General features: G+C 35.5%; 1 protein-coding gene across 2 annotated transcripts in view; it reads left to right on the top strand.

Moving 5' to 3' along the window:
- LOC108559070 (protein bric-a-brac 1-like) overlaps window positions 1–19,563 on the top strand; it is a 192,733-nt gene that overhangs the window by 103,761 nt on the left and 69,409 nt on the right. The gene's annotated exons all lie outside the window — the stretch shown is intronic.

Here is a 19,563-nt window from a genome sequence, read left to right as displayed (position 1 = left end):
GTTCATAAGTTTGCAGGTTTCCTCGATTTGTGCTCTTCCTCCAACCAAACCCCTCTCTGCATCTGCCGCCCCCCTTTTATCCGGGACACTCACCCACCCCCCGAAACTTATCCGATCAATAAGGCCCAGAAACCCGAAGTTTCGATGTTTGTTTGATAAACAATTCATATTATTCAAACACTTTCTCTCTCTCTCTCTCTCTGCTTCTCTAATTAAATACCCACCAGTTTCTATACAAAAATAAACAAACCATTAACAAATATACTTGTAGTTGACTACTTCTTATGTATAATAAAAATTATAAGAACTTTACTTAAAAAATATAGACATTCTAAATGGATGACAGATGAACTGAATATATTTGCATGTGTTTTGTGTGTATTTATTCTTTTACAATCTACGCTTTAAAGATACATTTAAAATTTAATAAGAAATTATTTAGTGAGATTGCGCAGCGTATACAAATTAAATAGAATGTGAAATTATAAAGATAATTTTGTGTATATTTCTGTATAATTAAAGTTTTCTCCTCTAACTTGAAATAATGACGAGTGAAGTCTGAATAATGGAGGACTTTCCTTCTGGAAAATCGAGGAAGAAGAAGTACTAATCACGGCAATATATAAATAAAACAGGGGGAAGGCGAGGGGAATGAAGAAGAACAGCGAAAGGAAGATAGAGAGAGAGAAAATCAGACAGATAAAGAGGTCGTAATTACGTAATTATTGCCTGCGACGTTCTAACACACACAATAAGCGAGTGGGAGGAGACCAGAAAAGTTTTTAACACATATTACATCTTAATAGATTCTTAAAACTTTATCAAACATAAAGAAGTATTAATTTAAACGGCTTCCTCCGTGTAATTTGTGCATATTTAAAGAGGCCACTCGCAATAATAAGAATCCCTCTTCTTCCTCCTCCCACAATAATAATCATAATGATAACACTGTGCGTCATATGTATGTGAACGTATTACTTTTCCGCAGTTTCGTTCTTTGTACCTTTTCTATTATTTAACGTTTCCCCCTCACCGCGCGTTTCGATCTCTCGAATTGAGGAATGAAAAACGATGTGGGGAATAAAGGAATTATCTAATTTGCGGTCGGGGCAAATTGTGGAAAGTTTCATTAGGGAAATTGAGTTTTAATTTTACGCAATTTTATATTTAGTAAGTTTCCAATGGGAGACTGCAGAAGGAGAAACAATGCCTTTCAATTTTTACGAAAACCAATAAGTATTAAAGTAGGAAGAGAAATTATGTAGAGCCTCGGCCTGGCAACAAGGACGGAACTGCGCGTATATAATAATTGGACTTTTCGATTACTTTTTCATAGAATTTATGGAACAATAACTGTACGCTTGATGCAGCAGCATCGAGATTTCTAAATGCCTTCTCCGACTGAACACATATATGTTATGTGCTTATATAATCGACACAAAACTAACGAGAACTACCCTTCCATGATTAGAATTTTCGATCGGAATTGTTGGAGCTCGAGATAGGTGAATTTAGGTAATTTGTTTCTTTGATGTCTCCACAAAATGCGAGAGTATCAACATATTTTGGGTGTAATTGGGGAAATTTATGAGCGAATAATTGGCAATTATTTCTTGCGTTGTTGCGATGATTTGTGGACGGGGAATTAGCGTGGGGACCGATTAAAAACAATAAAATCGAAAGTATATTATACATGTATACATATAAACGCGTTTCCTGCATCCATGCATATATACTGTAGCTTCGAGCATCCCAACCAGCATCATCCGCACTGCCATGCATTTAACTAACTAATGTGAATTTGTATATTTGCGATGGGGGTCCCATTCACTGAAAGCGCACGCATTTGAAAATATGCTCGGAACATAAAATCTGTTTTCACAGTAATGAAAATGCTGTCATAACTCTTTATTGTGTTGCGGTACAAGCACCCCTCCCCCCAACATCCATACACTACCCCCTCCAACCACTCGGCCGGTGACTACGAGTGTGTATGTTGTTACGTGTATTTAATTGTACGGAAAATTTGAATTAAATATTATACCGTAATTAAAATACAAAGCATTCATCAAATATGCAAATTGCATTGAAATTTTCAACGCTTAAAGTTTTTTAATATTCATAATACCGTGTCACATTCTGTCCACTGTTTAAATTTAAATACGGCATCGAGCACACGTGTTGATACTGAAAACACACAACGTAACAACACCCACAACAGCAACAAAAAATACAGACTAAAAAACAAATGTTAACATAATAAGGGAGCAATTAAGAATTTTACTAAAAAAAACACATTAGCTCCCCCTGTTTGCATCACACTCATTCCGTCTGACATATAACTTTGTACCTCCCTTACATATTACCTACATTTTTGTTTTACATAAGTATTTTATACTTCGCTTCCCACCTGCACCCCCCTGATGGAATTATGATATGAAAAATTGAATTTCCAAGTGCGAAAACATCCCGTTAAAAATCCGCAACTTCTCTTCGGCGGTTTTCGCTTTTTTTTTCGCTAATGCAATTTATATTCTCCCACGCAAATATTAACCTTCTGAACCCCGGCACTTCGCGCTCCCTTCAAAAAAATACTTTTTTTTCGCGCTAATTTTAAACACGCCCAAAGTACATTCATCTCAATTAAACCGCGAAAAAATATGAAATAAAACTGAAGGTAAAAAATAGTAATAATAAAGATTTATTTGCAAAAAAGATTTATAGTTCGAAATGAACTTTTCTCTTTCTTTAATATTTTCTTGACTTTTGATTAAAATTAATTATATCATGTGTTTTCTTGGTATATAACTGAAGAAAAATATGAAATAAATAATTGTTAAAAATTTAATTAACTGTAATTATTAATAGCAACATTCCAATTTATTATAGGAATATAATAAATACAAGGTGATTTGTTTTCTTTCTCTTTTCGTTTTGTGTTATTTCTTTATTCGGCTTCGTTGAAAACGGCATAAAAGCAAGAATACTTGATTATTTCCTGCCGGAAACGGTTTAGGTCGATAGCCTATTTTAGTTACAATAAAGGTTATTGTTGCTGCGGTTTTCTGATTATAATATAATTAATTTCCATTCTCGTTAGCATACACACAATATATGTAATCCGTTTTGCTTTTTGTTTTCGTTGTTATTTTGTATCCGTTGTTCTTGCAGCGAAACATCAATCAAATCGACTTCGGTCGAAGAAAAGAAATACATAGTTTCATTCGGGTTTTAATTAAGATCAGAATTATTAATACGGTGAATGATTTTTTTAAATTTCTAATCAGAATCAAGTCTTATTATGAAAGGTATATATTTTTAATTATTTTAAGGTGATTTATAGGATCATACTTAATTGAACTTCTGTTGCTAATGAGTTATTAATATTAGTTAATCATGATTATGTAAACATATAAATAATGTTGTGTGAGATAGTGTTATTAATCTATTTCTGAATGAAAGTATATTACAAGAATTCGAATTACAGATAAGAAAATACTATTTTTCTGATGAAATTCATTTAAAATTGGTATATAAATTACGTGGTAATCTTAGTTTGCAATGTTGAAGTTTTATTGAAGAGATTTGTGTTTATTTTTCGACCATTCGCTTTCGAAACTATTCGCGCCGTAAATTGAGTTTGAACTGTGGAAAGGGGGCGGCGGTTTCGTGCGGGGTCCGGTTTTTGGATTACGTCGGAAAAGGTTAATTATTAAATTCGAAATTAAATATTTGAGTGAGTAATTAGCAATTAGTTCGAATGCGGTGTAAACGGTTTTTCAGGGAAGTGCAGCGACGTCTCGCTGCCTCCTCCGATTGCCACCCGTCGCCACCCTCCGGCGCACTTACGCAACCGCCACCGCCGCAGCTTTCTCTCCCTCTGTCTATCTCTCTCTCACTCACTCTCGGAGCGATAATACAACTTATACAAATTTGATTCCGCATATTAAACAAGAGTTGGCGGTGTGCATATTATTAAATTAGCAATCAGGGTGCAAGCGAGGCTGTACAAGTGCCCCGGTATTGATTAAGCATGGGGGTCGGGGGATGGCAGCGGCGGAGGCGGCGTGGGTCCCCATCTCGCTCTCCCTCTTTACATAATAACCCTTCAACCGTCCCCCCACCTCATCTTTACAATGCACACATATACACACACATGTCTCTCTTTCTCTCTCCCCCATGAACCCCAACAGTGCCAGCCAATTATATTCAACTCGCACTTTCAATGCGACGAGATGCAAAAAGACAATTTAAACTATACAAAAAAAAATATCCACATAGGGACTGCGAGAAAGAAATATACCGACTTTGTTTTTTTCTCTCTCCTCTTCCTCCTTTATCATTCATCATCATTATTCCTCCAACCACCCGACGTTGATAATAACAAAAAAAAAGAAACCTCTGCATTTGTCTAATTAATATTTCTTTTAATAAATCAATCCTGCCTGTATCAGCAAAATATATTTAAGCAATAATTAATCAAGTTAAGTATATTTTAAAATATTTGTATACATAAATGCGACAAAAACTCTTGAATATGTCGAATTTGTAACTTATTTATGTGATAACAAGATTTCAAATAAATCAAGGTTTCTTAAAGTTAGGATTTTTCTCAAATTTAATTCAAGTAAAAAATTAACGGTTGTTAAATAATATTCAAATTGATTCAGGTTTCAAGTCTCGATACTTAGTATTTTTGTGTCAAACTTAATTTTGAAGATGATTGACAGCAACCGGCTTTAGAGTTTGTCGGTGTGAATCGGGCTGCGGAGATGACAGGTTTGATTCCGCGCGGGGGACGTTGGTACTCGGATACGATCCGAAAGGGGGGCGGCTAATGTGTCGCGCAGCCCTCGATTGCCGCAACCCCCAAACGAGTCTGAAACCCCTTTCGCATACACTCATACACGTGCAAAGAGAGAGAGACTAAAATACATACTCACATACACACGCACGTGAGAGGGGGTGGCAATAGCAAAAAAGCAGATAGCAATATCGCGGATAGTCGCAGCGCGCACTGTTACATATATATATTTTTTTGTATTATTATTATTTATCCTCCCGGTATTCCATTTTTATTTATTTGTATTTTTCGTTTCGTTTTGCTTTCTATTATACATATACATTTTTTCCGCCCATTTATGTGTGTATGTGTATTTCGATTATTATTATTTTCGACGCGCAGAGATTTATTTTCCAATCGCGCCGTTTCCCTAAAAAAAAAGGAATGGATGGGGCAGTTCCGGATCGGCGAAGGGTTGAAGGGGGCGGAGGACGAAGGGTTGAAGGCAACGCCAATATTTTGCATATCCATCTCAAAAATTAATTACACTTTTTATTCGGAACGTGGCGCAAGTGAGAATCGAGGCGATCCGATATATTGATAACCGAATCGGTCGGCTATGCAGAGGAGGCGGTAAAGGGGGGTTCGTCAAATCTGCTACCGAATCAGAAACAAAATACGTATACGGGAGGCGCCGATCGTCGAGGAAACAAAAAAATGGCAGGGGATGCGGAAGGTTCGAATAATAGATACGTGTATGAGAGAGATAGAGTGAGAGTGACACGAGCGGGGGCGGCGGACGGTGTTCAATTTTTATAATTAACGCCATAATCCAATTTAAATGATGAACAGCATCGGAGGCGGCGATGGGGCAGAGGTGTATATATCTATGTGTGAGAAAGAGCGAGCGTTTTGCCGTCGCCCCCGCACGATTCGCGCGCGGGTTGGTAGGGGGTTGCCGTTCATCTTTAATTTCATTTTTTTTGCGCTTTCTATATTATCGCCGACTATAAATCAACTCTAATTAAGTTAATTAAAAATAATTTCAGCTAACTTCTTCTTTGTAAGGCGCGGATGAAAGAACGAAAGCGTAATCAATTTAATTTATTAGAATACACCCGCTCCCACTTTTACATCGTCGTTTGGTTAGGGGGGCGGATGCGATGCAGAGAGTTATAGATGTTATTATATAAAGCTCACCGCTTCGTACCCTTTGCTGCGGATCACAAATTGTTTTAACTATCCAATATATTTCAATACATCTCAAAATTATAACCCGAAAGTAAATTTGTAACTTTTATGATTAAATTACAATTAAGACACAGATCACACTCGTCTTATAATTTATAATTAGAAAAGATGCTGTTAAAAGATACATAAATATTACAGTTAGTTTATATTATAAAAATTGGAATACAGTTATCATTATTCTAAAGGTTTGATAACCTTTAGAATTATGTTCGAAAACCGAAACCATTTTCTCCGTAAAATTCCTAAATACGTTTAAAACTTTACGCTTACAGATGCATTCTCTAAAGTTCCACAGATTTCTTAAAATATTTTATAGTCGACCGAGAACTTCTAACTTAATTTATAAGCGATGGTTATAAATGGTCATTTTCTAAAAGTTATATATTTATTTAATTAATTTGTAATCTAACTGTAGGAACTTTGGTTTGTCTAAGAAATTAATAAACATACATTTTATATTATTTAATAGTTTTGTTAATTTATTGCATTAAAGGTTAACGTAAACGTCAAAGGTATTTATAAGTTTTCTCAGTTTAAATGGGTAGTTCTGGGAGGTCGCGGGGTGGTTTTCGGTTCTCAGTTTTCCAAGTTGCGAAAGAAGAACATTGGAACGTCGGAAGATTGCAGCTGTAAACGGGTCTGCACGCATATAAACGCCAAGTGGGACTTTTATATAAGTTGTAATTAGTTCGCGTTAGTTTAGATTTGGCGCAAGCAATGCGGGGTCTGAGGAAGCAGGAGGGTGCCTCTTCCATGCATCTTCTCTCTCTCTTCCTCTATCTGGATGCATTTCATCCGTCTTTCTCTGGCGCACACACTGAGTCGCGTGATTGCCGAGTACAACTCGTAATCAATAGTAATGTTGTATAGCATGCTCGCAGACTTGACTAATAACTATTAATATGTCTTGCTGCCATCACGATATATCAAACACACACACACACACCCTTCTTCTCCTCTTCTCGCCTTCGGAGTGGCGGGGAGGCGGCTGAGGAAAAACCACCTCCTCCGCCGATACCTCATCTGACAGCGCCTGCAATCAACGTGCTATGCTATATCGTTACCAAAGTTTCAACTTATTTTCAGCTAATTAACTTCACTTGTTTCACGGCGGAATTACAGGCCGTGCAAAGAACCAAAAAAGAAACCAACGAGCACTGAAGGAGCCAACAAAAACAAAAAATATGTATATACATGCGGACGTCAACATAAGTAAAACGAAAAAGACAAAATGCGCAAGATGAAGTGAAACTATAAATTATAAAGCATTTTACTTAAATTGCTCTATTTTAGCAAATATTATATACAAATTTCTTCAAGAGATTTTATTTTCCTTATATTAAGGTAAATAAATACAGGTAAACGTCGTTTTACGCCGGGGTTCCGTTTCTACAAAAGCCGTCGCAATTCGAATCGGCGTAAAATGAAGCCATATTTACAATGAGGTAACTATTGGGTTTAGTTCTATATAAGTGTAAAATCAGCAATTCATAAGCATCGAACCGGCGCAAAACGACGTTTACCTGTATTTTAAATACCCGGCGCATCCACGAATATGTTTGTTACATTTTTTTTTAAATTAATTTAACGAAATGATAAGTACTTTATTATATATTATATGAATAGTTATTGTTACTTTATGAATTAATGGTAATGGAATGAAATGTCGGAGTAATAATATGTATTCTATTAATCGTGAATGGTGGTTGGAGGTGGGGGGAAAGCGATTGCCCCCCATCGGCGTCGATGGTCCTCCTCCTACTCTTCTGGCGCCCGCCACTCGCCGACCATCCTTCCTTTCCCCCCTTTCTCATCGTGCCCCCGAAAATCGCTTCCCCCTTGTTCGCCTATTCGACCCATCCCACGTTTCCCCCCGTGTAATTTTATGCGCATTCGAACATCACGCGCTTCCACGATAATTCAGAAATGAATCAAATATGCAAATAACAGATCTTGGATAAATTCATGTTTAATTTATGAAAAGCAATATTTACTTAACTTGATTATATTTTTGCCCCGACCGGCCGGAGCAGACCCCAACGAAAGGAAGAAAAATAAATAACAGTGAGAGCGAGAGAGAAAGAGTGGAAGAGTACAGAGGAGAACAACGTAAATAGAACGCGAGAAGCAAAACGGCCAACGGACACGGAATCATTCGAATTATCATTACCATCATCATCTGTTGTTTTTTTTTTCCTGTTTTTACTTTTCGAATATGATAGGAAAAAAGCACTCAATTATATGAGAGATAGTTATTAAATTAATTTACGAATTAATTACAGGTTCAAATGTATTAACTCTCTCTTTAATCAAATTTATAGTATTTTTTTCTTTTGTTGGCAAAGACTATCTGCCATACATTTACATTTAGTAATGAATTGTATGACAAAATATAATTAAATTATATAGCTCTTAAGGGTGAATTAAGATTATTTATTACTGATTACTTGTATATCAATTTCATGTATTTAGGACAAGTATATTCTTTCAATAAGACATTTTATTTCTAATAATACAATTAAACTATTTATCCTTAAATTTTATAACATTATAATATTGATTATGTTTTTATTTTAAATCTTTTAAATGCACTTTTCACTGTCTTCTTTAAGAGTAAATTTGTAGTGAGAACTTTTCTTTGTTGAAAATACATTATTTCATATTGTTTTTGCTTTAGATTTATGTTGCGTGTATATCATGGATGATTTCAAGAGTACGACTAGCTCTTTATTTAATACAGTTGTATCTAATAAAAGATTGAGTTATATAATATTTATAACCAGATGAATGCATACCATTACTTGAAGTGATTAATTCTATTATTATATTATTGTTTTTCTATTAAATTGTAATAAACATACCAAAAAATAAGACATATTTGAAAGATTGAGACTAATGATTGAGGATTAATTCTGTATTGGAAAATTCAAATTACTGTAGGGGTGAAACCCTGTAGTTGTCTTCGTCCTTTTGTTTAATATATATGTATATGAATGACACTGTCCTTTGATCGTGTGGGCAAACTTGGGTAGAGACAAAGCGCACAGGATTACGATCGGTTTAATTTTCGTTCCTCCTTTCAACGTGATGCGCTCTTCTTGTTTTGCGTGCGTCATGTGTTTGTAGAAGATATTACAGTTCGAAATTTCGAAATCAAATATTCAAAAGTTGGAATCCGCTCAGGATCGGATGAGCGAAAATAAAATTGGAGGCAGACGAAAATAAAGCAAGACGCCGGACGATGGTAAATAAAGAATGGAGAGGATAGGGAGGAAAAAAATTATATATATATATACATTGGATGAAGGAGCAAAGGAATTGAATTGATGGCAGTGTAATAAGTGGGTGCATTAATAATTGGCGAGCATTTCTCTCTGTAATCTTTTATAGTTGAATTTTATATCAATTAGACTTTAGCATGCATATTTTAATGGGCGTGCAATCAGGAGGTTATCTCCGCTCTCTCTCTTTCTCACACTCGTCCATACGCAGAGGCAAGGAGAGGTCTAATATACAATTATACAATACTACAAAATTATTAACTGCGAAATTATCTTTCAATGTATATATATGCATCGCTCATCGAAATGCCTCACAATGCAAGTTGTAATTTCACTTCATTTGTAATTTCCATTCGCTCGTGCACATTTTTCATTTTTTTTTTCATTATTGTTGTCCGACGGTCTTCATTATTTCTTTTATGTTCATATAAACTTACAGATGGTGCGGACCGTCCGCAAGTTATTTTTTTTAGTATACCGTTAAACGAACGTCTTCTGCGCGATTACAGCATTCATCCATCCTCGGATCGAGTTCAGGAAGGAGGTGGAGGTGAAAATAAACGTCGTGTAAACCGAAAACTCGCCGAAAAGTTAATTACCAATTTTCAAACAAACATTAATTATAATCTTCATAAAACAGACAGAGGCGAAAATTTTCTAAAGAAAATATTCATTATTACATGCTTATGTGTAGATTTAATAAATTTTGAGAAATCCTGTGTAAAGTCTGTTATAGACGCATATTTTTACATGAAAGAAAAACCACAGACTTAACTGTAGTCAGTCAGTAGTTTATTATATTAATTCTTTGTAGATTTTATAATTACAGTACGATTTTTATTTAGGAAATTGGACGTAAAACTTAAATATTGCATGCAATTGGTCGTATACTACAGGCATAACGTATCTGCTAAAGTAATGTCTGTAGTAAATTGCAATTTGAAATAATTAGTGAAATGTATAAGTATAACAAGAAAAGAAATAATTAATCTCAATTTGTTGTCTGAAGAACTAAAGAATTTGTAATACGATGTCGCAGACCGGGGATTCCCCGGGCTTTATGCAGCATCCACTTAGTTATTAGTAAAGTCTCGTAAAGAAATGCGTCGCTTTCGACCCTTTTTAGAGCGCACACATAATACACACAGCGAGCGTTTTTTTATGCGCGCCGCTTTTTCCGCGAAGAGAGAAATTAAGATAATGAGTGTGAATGCATAAATTGTACTTAGGCTTTTAAAATATGGAATTTTATGTGTCAGAGTCTGCCTCGTGGCCGAGACAAGGGATGAGGATTGGGTGGTTGGAGGCGGAGGCGGCGACGGCGTGTGTTGTTTTCCGCGAGGCGTCGAGACGCCGGCCGACGTCGTTGTGTCGGTTCCTCGTAGCCTGCTATATTATATCAAATATATTGCAGCAAACTTAAGCTTTAAAGACTTATTTTGCATAATTTATAAATAAACATTCATAATGCACATTACATTTCAGAGACTGCCCTTTTCAACCCTCCCAAACCACCCTTAATGAGATGCAAATTGTGACGTCAGACGCGCGAATTTAAATTTTAATGCGCCATAGAGTCAGAGTCCTCCACTAAATATGATACTGAATAATTTTTAAAACTTTCCCAGCCCCCCCAATCTTAAAATGCAAGAAAACTTTTTCACGCATTAAAGACACCAAGTTTTAGCTTCAGTTTCATAACCGGAATTCATATATACATTTTGATGTTGTTGTACGGTTGCATATTTAATTAACGCATTGATGGATTCTTTTATATTTTTTGAGGTGATGTGTGTGTATTCTTTTACACGAAATTGGGGTTGCCGAAAACAGAATGGGTAATGCGTGGCAAATAATTTATACGTACGTGGGCCCTGCATACACATATACGCACCCTATCTAATTCCCAGCCCTTGCATGGATTCGAATCCGCAATAATAAATACAACGCAAGAGTTATTTCGTTAACGAGATTTTTAAATTTACGCACAACACGCCGCCACCGCCGCCGCGGCTCACCTCATCCACCACCCCCGCCGACCGATCGCCGCCCCCGCGGTTTGATTAATGAGAGACGGAATAATGGAACTCTTCGATCAGGATTTGCGATAACACTTGCACGTCACGACTGAAATACTGAAGGGCTTAAAATATTTCCACCGCCCTCTGCCCACAAAAAATACACTCCCAAATCAAACTGAATACATTACTTCCATATTCGTATATAGAATTTATATATAGGAAGGTTGTCAAGGTGATAAATATATATGCTGGTTACCACCCTCCTGTAACACGAAAATTCCTACAGTGTTATATACGAGATCAAAACATTATTATTTGATGAATATCAAAAACGTAATACTTCCATACAAAACTTGACATTTCAGTTCAAGAAATAAAATTCATAATATTAACAATAATTCTACAAAGACTTATATTGTAAAAAAACACACTTTATTCGATATTTTGCTAATACATACTTTTGTTTTTAAATATTTAATTTTAGTTAATCAATGAAAATAATGAAAGAAAATAAATGTAATCAATAAAATAATAATTTCATCTTTGTCTCTATTTAAATTGTTATATAAGTTATTCTAGAATATAGAATTTAAATATGTTAAAATTACAAATATTAAAGTTTTGAATTATTGAATTAAGAAAATATGTCGTTTCGTATAACGTGGTGTGAATGGGGTTTGGGGATGTTGGCACATTTGTATTTTCTCCACTGCATAAAACATAATTCGATTTTGTAGAGAGCAGAAATTCCAATTCAATTAAAAAGAACGTCAAAAATAATTAATCTCCGAATGGAACGGGGGTTGCGAATACGTACGTACGGGACCGGGGGCCGTGCGTTTCGTTCATTTTTTTTTATATTTTTGTTTCGTTTCGTTTTGTTCTCTCTCGTTTTTTTTTGTTTCGTATTATTTTTTCGTATTCTGTTTTTTTTTTTCATTTTTTTCATTCACTCGATTTTTATTAAAAACTCGCACACAACAAGGAGAGAGCAAAAATAGAGGGTAGGTACAACAAAAAAATATATAACGTAGAGGGGGAGGTGGGTGGCGCGAAGAGGGAGCGGCGGCGGTAGAGGAAAAAAATAATATAACTCGTTTCCCAATCGATATTATATAGTTCGGACTCGTCATTCGTTCCGTTTTGCATGCAAATTTTCTTCCCGGATCCACACCCCTTTGCCCGATCGCCGCCCCCGCATCGCCACCCATCGAACTCCGCTGCAATACCCTCTCGCACATATAGAGACACTCGTATACACACATACGTATATAGGGCGAGTGAAAAAATATTAAATAAAAATTTATATTTTCACGGGCTGCGATGCAAATTGGACGCGACACATCATCAGAAATCAACGAGCGATTTTGCGAAAATTAACAGAACAAACATCTGAACAAAAAGTAATGCATGCTCCACACATGGGTCCATGTAGCGTTAAAAAAATATATAAAATAATAAAACATCCAACGCTCAGACACTAATGGAATTATCTATCTTTATTGCGAAGGCGAAAAAAAATATTGGAAATATTTTAAAATGCACGTAAATTGTCGAATGTATATGCAACGTTTATTAAATTTATAAAACTGTGCGTTTATTTTATTAAACACAATTTATATTTTGTTTTCCATATAATGATTTATATGCATTAAGTTATATGATATCATATTCATAAATTTTACAAAATAAATACATTTAAAATAGTAGCTTATGTACCAAATTACTTTAAATAAACATAAATTAAAGAATTTTATGTTTTTGTAGAAGTAAATTGTTAAAGTAATTTGTGAACTCTTGAATCCAAAATGACAGACAATTTGGGATATCTGTTACCTGTTAAAGTTTATTTCTCGGTAGTAAATTTATTCAATTTTATATAAATTTGTAATATTTTTTTGGATAATTGAAAATTCGTATTGTATGCCTTATTTATTTATATGTAGGATTAAATAAATCGAATTATTGCAAAAAAAAAGAATATCGTGAGACATTTGCATTGTGAATAAAAGTTGTAAAGAGTAAAAATAAAACGGGAAGAGCGTAAGGAAAGAAAAGTCGTTCTTTATTTGTATGTGGAATCCCGTATTTGTGGCTCGGGTGTAACGATAAGGGATCAACAACTGTGAGCCATAAAAATCCCTAAAGGTTGTAGCAGCAGAAGCTGGTCGCTTCTGCAGGGTGGTGAGTGGAGCGCGGGGGTGGGGACGGTGAGCTTACAACTTGCCAACAAGTGTTCGCGCCTGTGTTTGATAGATCGAGGACAGGCACGTTGGGGGACGACGGCGGCGGCGCTCGGATTGGATAATATGCAGACGGCAAAGGAGCGGATACAAAATAGAGGAAGGAAGAAGAAGGCGCTCGGGGGATTCTTCTTCCTCCTCCCAGCCGGAGGATCGTTGCTCGGGGGTCTGCGGTGGAGGCGGGCAGTGATTGAGGCATTTCTGAGGGTCTCTGATTGCGGGATTAAGACTCTTCCCTTGAAATATGAGCCCCCGACTCCCCCAATTTTGCTCGCCGCCACTGAACTAATGGAACTGAAATTTATACACAGACGTATACAAGTCGCGGCCCCCCGTCAACGCCCCCTCAGATCCTGCCGAGTGGATTGGATTTCTCCTTTATTAATTGATGCAATTTCATTTTAATCAAAATTCACATTAGAAAGTCATACATACAAAATAAAATTCTAATGCTAGTTTGTTCAATTTCAAGTTAATCTAAAACTTACTATGAACTTGTATTGCTAATGTTAAATTACATATAGAATTCAATATAGAAAAAAAAATTTGTTTTATTAATTATGTGTAATTTTTTTTGCAATTTTATTCATAGTCAAGTTTCTTTAATATATAATGAAATACGATATTATGCGAAAACAAGGGTTGCAAATAAGTAAGAAAGCAATTACATTTTTTTCGGTATGTCAGTATGAGAATGTCTGAAGGGGCAATAAATTGGGACAGAGCGCGCGCGTTTTCCAATTTTAGTTAAATTCATTTGGAGACGAAGAAAAAGTATTGCGACTCCGCCGTCGTTGAATATTATTATTTGTTATTATCCCAAGGCGGTTTATCTTTATTCGTGAATAAGACGGTATTAGTTACCATTTCATACACTCGAATTTAATAATTGAAAAAGCAGAAATCTTTATATAGAGTGTTTTCTATATTTGTGTAAATATGTTAAAAACTGCATAGTATTTGAATTACAGAGTATACAGAATACTAAAACTTGAAAATATATCTTTCATGTTAATATTTGATATGATATGAAATTAGGTTTTTGTAATGTCAATTTTCTTTTCATATAATAAATAATAAAATGTGTTCATAAAGAAATAAATATACAAAAGGTTAATGTCTGTAGTCTCTCCGCCTTTCTACATAAAAACTATTAAATTTAGGTCAAATGTCATAAGCTGAAAACTTTGGAAAATGTTTAGATACACTCTTTATACAAATACAACATTAATTTTGTATAAATAAGTTGTATAAAAGTTACTCATATTTTCTTATTTGAATTTCCTATAATTCACAAACTATTCAATTTAGGTCGTAAAACTTTCGCAGATGTTTAAGAACACCCTGTATATATATTATACTTAATATAATTTATAACATCGTAATTTATTGTTGTTTTCTACGGGAAATTGCAGTGCGAAAAGAAATAAAGGGAGCAGATCCGATGTGAATTTAATTTAAATATATTTCGCGCCGTGTCGGCGGCGTTGCTGAAGGAATTGGGCGGTCCGCTGTGGGGGTGAAAAGCCGGGAAAACCAGTGCATATAAAGCTTTCCCGTTCGTGTCAATATAAGCGCGAAATATATTTTCATTAGGACTCACCCACCGCACGAAAACCCAATATTTCTCAACTAAAACCCCTCCAACGCGCATTAAGAAAACATCGAAACTTCCCGCATATATCTATATTCTTCTCCTGTTCCTTTGGTTTCCTTCTTTTCGTCTTTCCTCCCATCTCCACCCTCCACTCTCCTACGCCATCTCGCATAGAAAATCTAACAAGACCAAAATCGATTTACTCAATATGCAGATTCGGACATTCCCTGCGTTTCCATCAAGAGAATGCAATACCTATAAATGTTAAAGAAAACGGAAACCACTCGATCTTGATTTTACAAAAGCGGCGATCGTAAATCATATTGGAAAGTAATCGCATTTAATTCGACATACGTTTAAGATAGTCATCGCAAAGAACGGCGTTAATTTGTGTGTAAGAAGTAGCTACTTAAATCGTGAACACGGACTAGTCTCCTGTCGTTTTACTCCTTTCTCTCTCTCTTTCTCGCTGCTCTTTGTCATCTGGTCACGATAAAATCTGGGGTCCGAGGTGTATAAATATGGGCGGAACCGTGAAAGTGTTTAACGCTAAATTAGGTATCTGCTGGTAACGAGGAGGAGGCGAGAGAGTGGAAGGACTGGAGGAGAAAAAAGGAGGAAGGACGATGAGATCGGAGGTCGGGATAAGACGAGCTCTCGGCAAATTGGCGTACCCTCGCATCCGCGATACGCATCTTCAACGGCAGCTTCCAGAGATGGATGAGGGGTTGGCACACCACTATCAATGGCCCCGCAGGAAAGGAGTCAAAATATTCGTTGAGGAAATTGAATTAATTGCGAGAGTGGCGCGAAGGTTTCGATAATGAAATCAAACGAGAGTGGAACGAGTAAGTGAGGAAGAAGTAGGGAAAAAACGGAAAGAACGAGAGGAAGACGAGAGAGCCTGATGATGGAATACAATTTTCGCGGAAGACGACAAAAGAATTTCTTCTTTTTTTTTACTTCGAACTTTTTTCCGACTCTTTTTTAGTATTACATATATATAAATGTAAAGTCTCGCGAGAAATTCAAATGTGTAAATTGGATTATTTCACTTCTTTTTATCGGGAAAGCCCTAACAATATACAGACTTTAGAGGAGAAAAAAGATTGTACGAAAAGGAAAGGAATAATGAACGAAACTTTCTTTTAAGAACAAAAAAAGAAATGCTGGGTGTGAAATACAATTAAAAAACGAAAAAAACGAAACCTCCTGAGAACGAGCGTCTATAGCGCATGGAAGGGTTGATTGCGAACGATGACTTTGATATTTCTTCATTTTCATTCGTGCCAAATGCATAACTTTCCGTATTCATTATTATTTAACAATTCTGGAATAATATTCCATTGTCTTTACCATAATTCATTTGAATATTTTTTAATTAAAAACAATATTTTAATTTATATATAAAAATACTGTACTGTACAGTATTTCCATCATAGTTTTAATATTAATAATAAGCAACACAAATATCCATTACCTATAAGTAATGCATTTTATGAAAAATATTTCTAATATTAAGCCTTTCAGCAGAAAACAATTGGTTTTAAGAAAAGAAGAAAAAAACATATAATCATAATTATATTTCATTACCCCAAATTTTTTTGTACTGTAATAAAAAAAATGTATTAATGATCATTTTAAATATAAAACTCATTCTTCTCGGAAACATTGTTCAAATTTCTTAAATTTTTAATTGCAATATATAAAATTGGAGAGAAAATTTTTAGAATGAACAAAGTGTGAGTTCGATATGAACAGGTGAATCAGAAAATATTTTATAACGAAATTATTACGCATAAAAAGAGCCATTTAATGGCAACATTTTCAATTCAATATGTGACGCGCGCCACCCTCAACCTTCCACCTTTTTCACCAAAGTTATACTTTTACTGGCGACGGTAAAACTTTTAAGCGTATTTCCTTGCGTTTCCTCTATTTTTGTTTCGTCCTGTCTTTCTTACAAAAGCGGAGGCGGTCGCAAAATTAGAAATCCACCTTTATTATACTTCGGAAATATTTTATTGCTGCAGTTATGTACTCAATAAAAGTTTCGGAGGAGCTCGAGACGGGCCATGATCAGTCTTGGGCTCTGACTCCGTCGGGGATGGATGTAGAAGGAAAAGATGAGGGAGCAGCAGCAACAAGGATGAGGCAAAAAAAAGATGCGAGTGGATATAATACAATGTTGGGGTGGTAGTTTTTACATTTTTTAATGTTCCTCCGGTTGCAATATACAACCCGAACGGGGCTCATAAACCGGGATACACAACAGTCTGCAATTCTGATCACCGTCGGAGGGCGTAGGTAATGGAAAACACATCCAATAGGCGAGGGCCGTATAAAAACTTTTTCATATAACATAATAAAAGTCCGACATTACGTTTGTTTATAAATGTGTTCATATTGTATCATCTCTGTATATGCGTTTGCTGGTCTTCGTTTTTTTTCTTCTATTTTTAATAAACCTCCCTCGTTTTTGACAGTTGTCGCCTGGGTTTTTATTTCAGCGGTTGGCAATAAGCAACAAAGTAAATACACGTGCATTATTAAACATTAAAGACCCAAATAAAACAGGGCTCATACATATACCAAAAAAGAAAATAGTTAAAAAGAAAACTAAAAGTTCAGGTATGTTCTCTTTCTTCTTTTTTTTTTCGCGATTGGGGTTATTAAAGGGGGCTATTCCCCACCATTTGTGCGAGAGGTTTGATCGTGAAATAACCCGTGCTCTGTGCTGCGCGAAGAGCTGGAAGAAAGGGAGTAGGAGAGTAAAAGGAAGGGAAAGTGGAAGTGAGTCTGTGGTCTGGGATGCGGCGGCGGTGGCGGCAGCACAGAATCTGCGGAGGGGGTTGGCGGCGCCAGAAGGGGATGCAAATAGCGGTTCCGCCGATTTAAGTCTCGTAATCCTCGCGAAAGCGAGTATTGAAAGTAAAACTGCGAGGGCGGCTGATATTCCGACCGGAGTAAAGAGCACTTCCGGAACGCGGAACACCCCGACCGTCACATCCGCTTTAAGGATAGAGAGAAGAAGAAAAAAAAAAGAACCGACACCTCTCGAGCCGTTCTCCTTTAAGGACGTAAAACAATATAGCGGAAATCCACGAAAAATACGGATGGATCCCTATGGATTTTCGCTTTATTTCCAATGATGGCTTGATACAAATAATACAATACGCGTTAATTTAACTTCATATTTCACGTTGACGAGGTCAACGCACGTTTTTGCTTATGCAATTACCATAATTATAACCGATGTCAATGTTTTCTCTTCGTTTTGTAACATATAAACAGTTTAGTTTGATTAGTTATTAGCGATAATTTACGAAATGAATTCAAGTGCGAAACACGTTTTTTCCATTAGAAAACACAGACCTATTTAAACATTGTTTTATCAAAGAAATACATTTTCTATTTTGTTACAAATAAAAAATCATTTTTTTTGCAAATGTATGTGTAGTATAACTTGAGTAACAGGTGAGATCAGTAGATAATTGAGATGATTGACCAAAAAAATAATTTAAAATTTACTTCATGCTTCGAATATTACATCTCATATCAGTTATATTGTAGATGCTGCTTTTTAAATAATTATTCTGTAAATTTGATACAAAAAATGTATAACGTCATTACTTGATGGGTATAAAAAATTAAATAAGTTTAAAAAAAATATGAAAATTGATTGTGCTGTAGTGGAAAGTAAATACATTCGGATGTTCGGAAAGCTGTCCATTATCGCATTGGCATTTAAAAATAATTACTTTAAATCACGGAAATACATTATGCATGCTATTACTAGGAAACATATTGATTTTATTGAAAAAGCTGAATGAACAAATTAGAAGCAAAAAGCCAGGGCTGCGTTCCAAGAATTTCGGATAAATATATTACGAAGCATCAATAAACCAAACGAGAGCTCCACATTATTGCACTTTAAATGCGCGTCAAATTTGAGTGAGTTCAATTTGAATTCCAATATGTTGAATATTATTATTATTATTATTATGAATATTGCGTGTTTTGTCTCTACTCGCGTTGCTTCCTTCCGTATTTAATTTCGGCTTTGGTTTATTGTCGTCCTCGATTTGCTTACGTGGCGACCGAATGAATGATAGATGCACGAAATCGAAATGTACGGATGCTCTTTGTGAAATTAAGTTTCGATTTTATAATAGAGAATGGGCGGCGCGTTTTCCTCTAATTAAGTTTGTGGAATCGAATATGTATGTACGAGAGAGAGAGAGAAGGCATCGTTCTTGATGAAAAGGTGAATGAGAATTATTCATTTCCTTCTGGTTCTTTGTAGCATTTGAAGATCCGTATCGCATTAATATTAATAATATTGAATGTGGGATAGTCGTAGTAGTGATGGTAATAATAATAATAA

This window comes from Nicrophorus vespilloides, unplaced genomic scaffold (genome assembly GCF_001412225.1).
Source record: "Nicrophorus vespilloides isolate i.1.1-1 unplaced genomic scaffold, Nicve_v1.0, whole genome shotgun sequence".
Classification (NCBI taxonomy): Eukaryota; Metazoa; Arthropoda; class Insecta; order Coleoptera; family Silphidae; genus Nicrophorus; species Nicrophorus vespilloides.
This window is presented reverse-complemented; position numbering and strand designations above follow the sequence as displayed.